The sequence below is a fragment of the Alligator sinensis genome, unplaced genomic scaffold (genome assembly GCF_000455745.1).
Source record: "Alligator sinensis unplaced genomic scaffold, ASM45574v1 scaffold168_1, whole genome shotgun sequence".
Lineage (NCBI taxonomy): Eukaryota > Metazoa > Chordata > Crocodylia > Alligatoridae > Alligator > Alligator sinensis.
In genome coordinates, this window is record NW_005842377.1 from 525,110 (window position 1) to 532,781 (window position 7,672).

The 7,672-nt window shown below is 41.7% G+C and overlaps 1 protein-coding gene across 1 annotated transcript in view; it reads right to left on the bottom strand.

Moving 5' to 3' along the window:
- The window catches only part of DLGAP1 (DLG associated protein 1), a 719,594-nt gene that overhangs the window by 453,511 nt on the left and 258,411 nt on the right, over positions 1-7,672 (bottom strand). Inside the window, exon 3 of the mRNA XM_025210860.1 lies at positions 3,513-3,620. The gene's annotated coding sequence lies outside the window, so the exon portion shown is untranslated. The remainder of the gene's footprint in view (positions 1-3,512; positions 3,621-7,672) is intronic.

Consider the following 7,672-nt stretch of genomic DNA (forward strand, 5'->3'; position numbering starts at 1 on the left):
GTGGGGCTGGAGGTGCCAGCCAGTGATGTGACTGGGAGAGCAGGCGGGGATCGGTGGGCACTCAGGAGAGCTATGGGAGCAGGCAGGGGACGGGGCCTGGTAGGGATCCCCCCATGGTCCCTCCCCCCACCCCCTACTTACCAGCATGAAGTCCAGGTCCAGCTCCCTGTGGGGGTGAGCAGGGACTGCCCAAATCTCCAAATCTCCTCTGAATCTTTTCCAAATAGATTCAGAGGCTTCAGATTGATTTGGACCTTTTTATTGGTCTCCCAACTCAATTCAGATTTGGAGATTCGGCTGCCAAATCGGGCCATATCTTCTCCAAATCAAATCACCAACCGAAGCTTCGCACAATCCTAATACAAAGTTGTTGATGTGAAAGAGAGAAGCTTAGTACAAGCTCCAATAATACGAGGTCTATCTAATCAACACAGATTGATAAGGATTTAAATTACAATACAACCTTTATGTGTTAAACCCATGAATTAATTAACATGTTTTAGAATGCATTAATATCAATACTTTATTGAGCTTGTTCAGCAACTGTACCATCCAGTTTCCCTTCTATTCTCCTCAGTTTATTTTTCATCTACAGATAATTTCTTAATCTTGTCTCAGCAACTATTTCCCATCCATGATACCCAACCAGTTTCTATCTCTGATACCCACTGCCACCCTCATTACATCAAGCCACTAATCTGCCTGTCTCTCCAGGCTATCTATGCCAAACTTTACTGAAACTGCTAATGTCTAGATAGACATTTTCAAACATGCAAAATTTGGCCAAATATGAGTGCATTTCTACAGAGAAAACAAAAAAGGTGCCTGTTACCACATGTATATTTAGGATACAATCCTGAGATTTGATCAAACCACCCTTTCTGACATTGCCAAATTCCAAGTCTGCATTAAAGAATGGAAGTAAAATATGAAACTGAAAACAAGATCTTATGGGAAGTGTCTGGCAACCTCCATAACTGTACCTGCTACTACCTGTACTGCCTGCCCATCCTCACCCCAGAGAAACAGGAAAAGAAGTTTAAATGCCAAATTGTACTATAACTGTCATCAAAAACTTACAAGCAATTATTAAAATTCTATTCCAAGACATATTGTTCTGTTACATAGAAATGCTATGTTACATTTATTTGAAAATTTGAAAAATATTGCATAAATATTAAATCTTGCAGTAAGTAAGACTTGTTTTATAGAAGGGTAAACTGAGTCAAGGAGAGATGAACTGACATAAGTCAGTGGTAAAGGACTTAGTTCCAAGTCCTCTAGTCTCATAAGTTTTATTTTTAAGACTGTTAATCAAGGATGAATTTTGGCAGTTTCAGAAAAACTACCGATAGCAGTTATATTTTCTTTTCATTCAAATTTACTAAAATGCAATATAATTGCATCTGCTGGCAGTACCATTTGTTAAAGAGAACAAATTAGCATTAAAAATGGACAGTAATATGCCCATTAATAGAAAGTTACTTTTTCAATTACTTTGAGATAATATATTAGACCTTGTTCAATAAAGGAGAAAAAAATAATTACCAATCATCACTCATCTAAAGAATGCCCGAGAGATGAATATGAGTGCCTTTCATAAATTAAGCTTACTGTAGACTTGAAGAAATCTCTAACAGTGCTGAAATAAAGCATGACACATAGCCAATTTTGATGTGTTCCCACCTACAAGTCTAATATAATTAAATATATGTAAGCACAATTAAAAGTCCTTTGTTTCTTAGGGATTCGTTATACATAGGTGAACTAAAAGCATGTGCAGACAGGTGTATTGCAAAATTACTTCAGTGGACTACCAGCAAATGTTCCAAGAATAATTTTTTAAAAATAGTTTCTCTCTCTACTGTCTGCATTATCAACATAGTTACATGGCAATCTTTCTTAATTCTGCTGCCTCCATTAAATTACTACTGGGCAATCTAGTTTTTCTTCCTTTGCCTCATCTTTTGACATAATGCATCTGGATTGGTATGGTGAGCAGTACGCACTCTGAAATAATTCTGTCACCTCTGCTAAAGTTGATACCAAGTTTTTGCAGGGTAGGGAAATTGGGACAATTTTTGCAATTGAAAAAGAGGAAATATGTTAGATTAAATCAAGTTAAGCTGCATTTTACCATCAAACCATTTGTTCCGAATAGGGTAGAGTTGTTAAAGGCCTATTTATCTTCTACAGATATATGAGGTCTATAAGTGTTGTTTGTCTGCGGCCTTCACTGGAAAAAATCTGTGAAGCAAGAAGCTCCTTCACATACAGAGCTCCTTTAGGCCACTGCAATGTTTTCACCATGATACCTCAGCCTTACACCCTCCTCCCCCCATGCTTTTCCTGCACTCCCTTTTCTGCTCTGATCTTTTCCTTTAGACTCCTGGCCAAGCCAATCCTCTCTCTCTCTAGTTTCTTAATCTGGCTCCATAGCCATAGTACATCCAGCCTGTTAGGGCTCTACCCAACACTTGCAAGACATCTACAGAGACAAGCACTAAGCAGAGGCAGACCCAGAATGGGTTTAGTGGCATGGTCACACCCCTCTTTCAGGCCATGCTATGAGAGCCACAGCTGGGGATTTTTTTTTAAGTCCCTGAAGCAGGTACGAATGCCACTGCCACCTCCCCACCTGCTGCTCTGTGTTCAGCAGAATGTCCCCTCTCCTCCACTTCCCTGCTTCCCCACCCGCTGCTGCTGTTCCTTGCAGACCCAGGGCAGAGGGAGCTCCAGAGCTGCTTCTGACCCACTCCAGCTGAGTTATGCAGGGAGCCAGGCTCAGCTGATGACAGCAGAAACAATGGCAGCAAGTGGATTCCTCCTCTTTGTCCAGTCCCCACAGGTGTTCCTTGCCAGCCCGAAAGCATGCTCAGGGAAGAGGAATATGCCCAACACTGTCATTGATCCTGACCAAGCCTAGCTCTCTGTGCAACCTCCTACAATCCCTGCTGCACTGGGGCAGGAGTGGCCAGGACAGTGGCAACAGCAGGTGGGTCCAAAGATGCAAGTAGGAAGGGCTCTGGGGATCTCCCCACCCCAGGTCAGCTGCGGACAAGTGGGTTGGGAGGGAATGGGTGGGAAGGGGTCATGCTGCTAAGCACAGTGAGGAGGGAAGGCTGAGAGAAAGGGGGAAATTTTTACCTGATTTGAACACTAAAAAAAGTCCCTGCTGATGCTCCTGCAGTGTGGTCTGCCCATCCTGGTGTGGGGGAAGAGGTTGGGAGTACAGGTGTGCAGCTACCCCTACAGTACCAGTTCTTGCTCTTGAACCCCACTTTTTAAATCTTGGATCCACCAGGAAGGCACCAAGTATAAATACTTAGACAACCAAAATATAGCAAGTCACCAGGCTAGCTTCATCTCCATTAATAAGGTCCCTAATTATGGAGTCAATTGATTTTATGGTTGTTTGTCTAAAACGTGCAGAGCTACAGAAAAGCATCTGAAAGAACAAATTAAGAGACTAATCAGGGAAAAACCATATATAAAAAGAAGGAAGAGCTTACCCCGTTTGTCAGTTTTCCATCTTAGTTTGAGTCAAGGCTTAAAAGGGAGGAGAGTTTAGCAGAGTCTTGAATTCACACATCAGTTGTGATATTTGATGCTTGACTGTTCTGAAATGTAAACAAAATGGACCAATTAATCTTCTAGCCTGAACCAGATGAAAATTAACAACCCCCTCAAAAGCAGATATGCATTCAACTGTTAAAAGTCACTGTAGCAATGTGGGCAAATTTTATACCAAAGCAGCATAAATAAGATTTCTACATGGTACTACATTCTACATCTTTTTTTCTGCTTCCAAGAAAAACAAAATAAATAAAAATTGAAGCATTTATATGCCACATTTCTTATCTTCTTGGACAACATACAGCCAAGCTACTTTTCTCTTTCTTTACAAAACCAGTCCATATAAAGATATATACGTTTGCTTTCAATTGTCCAACCACACTTGACATACTGACTACTACCTTCCTTCCCCTATCCCTCTCTCTTTACTGTAACTTTTTCCTCCTCACCAGGCAACAGTCATATAAGATTTTTTTTCTAGTTGAGAGATAATTGAAATAATATCAAAACAATTTTACAGATCACCCAACAGAAGGTTGCTAAATATGGGATATCTTCAACATCTCCACTGCCAAACAAGTAACTCTTAAAATCCTAAGTGCTCCCACTGCCATTTTGAAGTGTGGGAACGATGATACACGAGACATGGGAGGTTGCTGTAGCACAGTAATTATCATCTTCCAGCAGACTCAATTTATTAAGTCTGCTCTGATGTGCTGTGATTACACTGACAGAGCAGCCTCCACATTTGTGTACAGGCATCCATAGAGACTAACTGTTTCAGGGAGCCCTGAGCTTTTGAAGGCAGCAACCTGCGAGTTAGTCTCTATGGGGGCCTGTATTTGAGCATGGAGGTTGCTCTGATACAAGTGTAATTACAGCAGGTCAGAGCAGACTCAATTAATCGAGTCTGCTGGAACATGGTCATTACTGTGCTACAGCAGCCTCCCATGTCTCGTGTATCATCATTCCCATGCTTCAAAAGGGCAATGGGGATGCTTGAACTTAGTTCAAGCATCCCCATTGCCATTTTGAAGTGCAGAGATACTGATACAAGAGATACAGTGATGCTTTAATTAGAGGGGTTCCAAGAGCTGCTCTGCTTCAATGCGTTTCCAAGAGCTGCTCTAATTAAAGTGTCACCCTCCACCCCCAGAGCATGTGTAAAAATGCCCTAAGGTGTCACCCTAGCCTACCTTCCACTCCTCATTAAAGGAGTTATATTAACCTAATGCCATTTAAAGTTTCTACCTCTTCAGGTACAGGTTTGTTATTTTATAACTGTTATTTTATATTTTTTCACGTGTGAACAATATGTAATGCACGGGGGGTCGGGAGAGGGAGAGCGCGAGCACACACACATACAATTTGCAGAATAAGAAAATGTGAGAGAGAGAGAAAATAGTATCTTTTAACGTTTTGTTTTCTTAGCCTCAGGAATTACTTTCCACACTGGAAGTAAATAAATTTACATTGCTGTATGAGTTTCTTTAAGCTGATAACATCATAGATTCATGGGTCAAAAGGCCAGAGGAGTCCACTGTACTCTGTGTGTAAGCTTTCCTGCCTACTGCAGGCCATAGGATCTCTCTGAATCAGTTGCTCTTTTAAATAGTTCCATTTGGAAAGTACATCCAATTAAGAAATAAAGTCTTTTTAGCAGCTACTACTGGTACAGGAACAGCTTCTTAGACCACTGGCAGGTGCTCATTTAAAAGTGCAATGGGATCTGATCTGTGATCCCAATAATCATGCCGCTTGCCATTCCAGACATGGCAGGACCCATGATTTTAGGATCAGGAATTGGATCCCAATTGCACCCTACTTGCAGGTGCATGGAAACCCTGCACCAGCAAACTGAAAGTTAAATTCTTGACATGGCTGAGTACAAGAACTGAACCAGGGTCTCGAACCAGCCCCAGCATGGTCCCTGCTGCACGAACAATCAGCTGATTGTCAAAACCCCCATGTTTGGAAGCTCAGGTGAAGAGAATTGGAGGCTCTCCTTGTGGGGAGCCAAAGGACTTCCCCCACACTGGGGATGTTAAGCCCTGTGGGGTTTTTATACATTGTGGTGCATGCAGACCCCATGATCAGAGGCCATCACTCCCTGAACCTGGGGGTCTCTATCTTTTGCGATGTGTAAAAACTGTGTGCAGCCCAGCTGGGCTACCCAGTGGTTTTTATAGGCCCTGGCACATGGAGACCTCAAGACTGGGGAGCCTTTCCTCAATGCCAGGGTCCCCATTGCACTAGGACCTTGATAAACCATGTGTACAGCTGACATCTCCAGTCCACTGGGACCTCAGGATCTGGGAACCTCACTCTGATCCTGAGACCCCACGCACCAGAGATACCAGACAACCAGATATAGACAGACATTTTTTAAAGATCTGGGAAGCAGAGAGCCCCAGATCAGGGAGACACTCCCTGACATTGGGCCCACAGCGCTCCCCTCCATCCCTCCTCCATAATCTGCCTCCAGTGATGAAGCAGAGATGAGACTTCCAGGAACTGGTTCTGCCTTCAGTGGAGTTTGATAAGCAACATGTGTGGCCCAGACACTGAAGCTGTCCCATTAGCTGAGCATCAGGATCTGTCATGGATCAGCCCCAAACTGCTATGCATTCAGTTTAAGGCATGATAAAAATGAGCCACAAAGATATCACACATTATAGGGGGATACTTTTGTGGTTCATTTGCTGTATTGCCACTCCATAAATTAACTTGAACACGTGGCTGAGTTACTATTTAAGGAACACTTAACATGTTAATCTTATCTTAAATGTAACAAGTGCCAGGGTCCTTAATGTTACAAATAAGTTGGGGAGTAAGGAATGCTTTTTGGTGGGGGAAACCTGGTAAGTTAGGACAGGTACCTTTAGATACAGCATATTCAAAAAGCTGCAGTTCATGTTTTATTATTATCTTCTGAATTAATAATAAATCCAACTCTCAGGAAGGCATGAGTTTCAATACTAATAAAGGTGTGTTGTATTCACAAGAATGTATTCTTCCATTAAGAATACAATTTTCAATATTTTTGGTAGAATCAGCTTTTGTGGTTGTCTCCTATGTTAGTCAAAATTTCAGTCAGTTATACTGTGTTAGTTGTTTGAATCTTTCAGATATCATCAGGGAGAGAGAAAAAAATTAAAAACAAGAAAATGTAACACAAAAATTGGCAGTGAGAACTACAGGTACGTATAGTATGGAGAAACTACTTTTAGATTGTATTTGGAAATTCAGTACATTTCAAGTTGACAGCGTTCCTTTAAGAAATCCAGTTTAAATACCATACTGACTTTATTGTAATTAACTTTTAAGTTCTTTCAGAATATAATACTGCTGAAAATGTTTTAGTCATATAAAGAATACTACTTTAATGTAGGATTCCTTTTGGAAACTGTCAACAATTATTTTTAAGGGCCAAAGTCAACCAGTTGTTTAAGTGATTGTCTAAGTAAAGCATGTGAAACTGACCCACAGAAGTTAACATGTTTGAACATATGCACAGGCTTAAAGACACTGCTCAGTTGGGGATTACAGGAATACAGGCTGACAGAAAATTACAGCCTGATTGAATTACCATGTGAATAGCGAGTTAAAAAAAAAAAAAAAAGATTAAGGGAAGGAAACAAAGAATTGTCACCTACATGACAATGTAGTGAGTACTGAAAGACACAATAATTCAATGAATGGGTTGCAGTTCACACGGAATATAAAATAAATTTAAATCCTGAGAGAAGCAAGGTTCCTGGTGATACCTTGGCAACAAACAGAATTTGATTTTGTGGCAGAAGCAGCTGTGCCAGGATGTGTTTTGGCACAGCTGCTCTGATTGATTGGCTTCAGAGGCCAATCCTTCAGGAAAATGGCTTTGGATGCTTGGTTCCAACCCAGTTACACCTCATGCATTCCTTGCTCCATGCCTGCAGACGTACTCTGGAAACCCCCCTGCAGGGTATTCCTGGGGCATGTTTCACACTGCTTTGCCCTGACCTGGGCACATGCCTGCAGGCAGGTGAGTTCCAGGGGTTTCCCTGACTGCAGACATGTGCCGTTGTTTGGGGCATGGCAGCATGAAATGCAATAT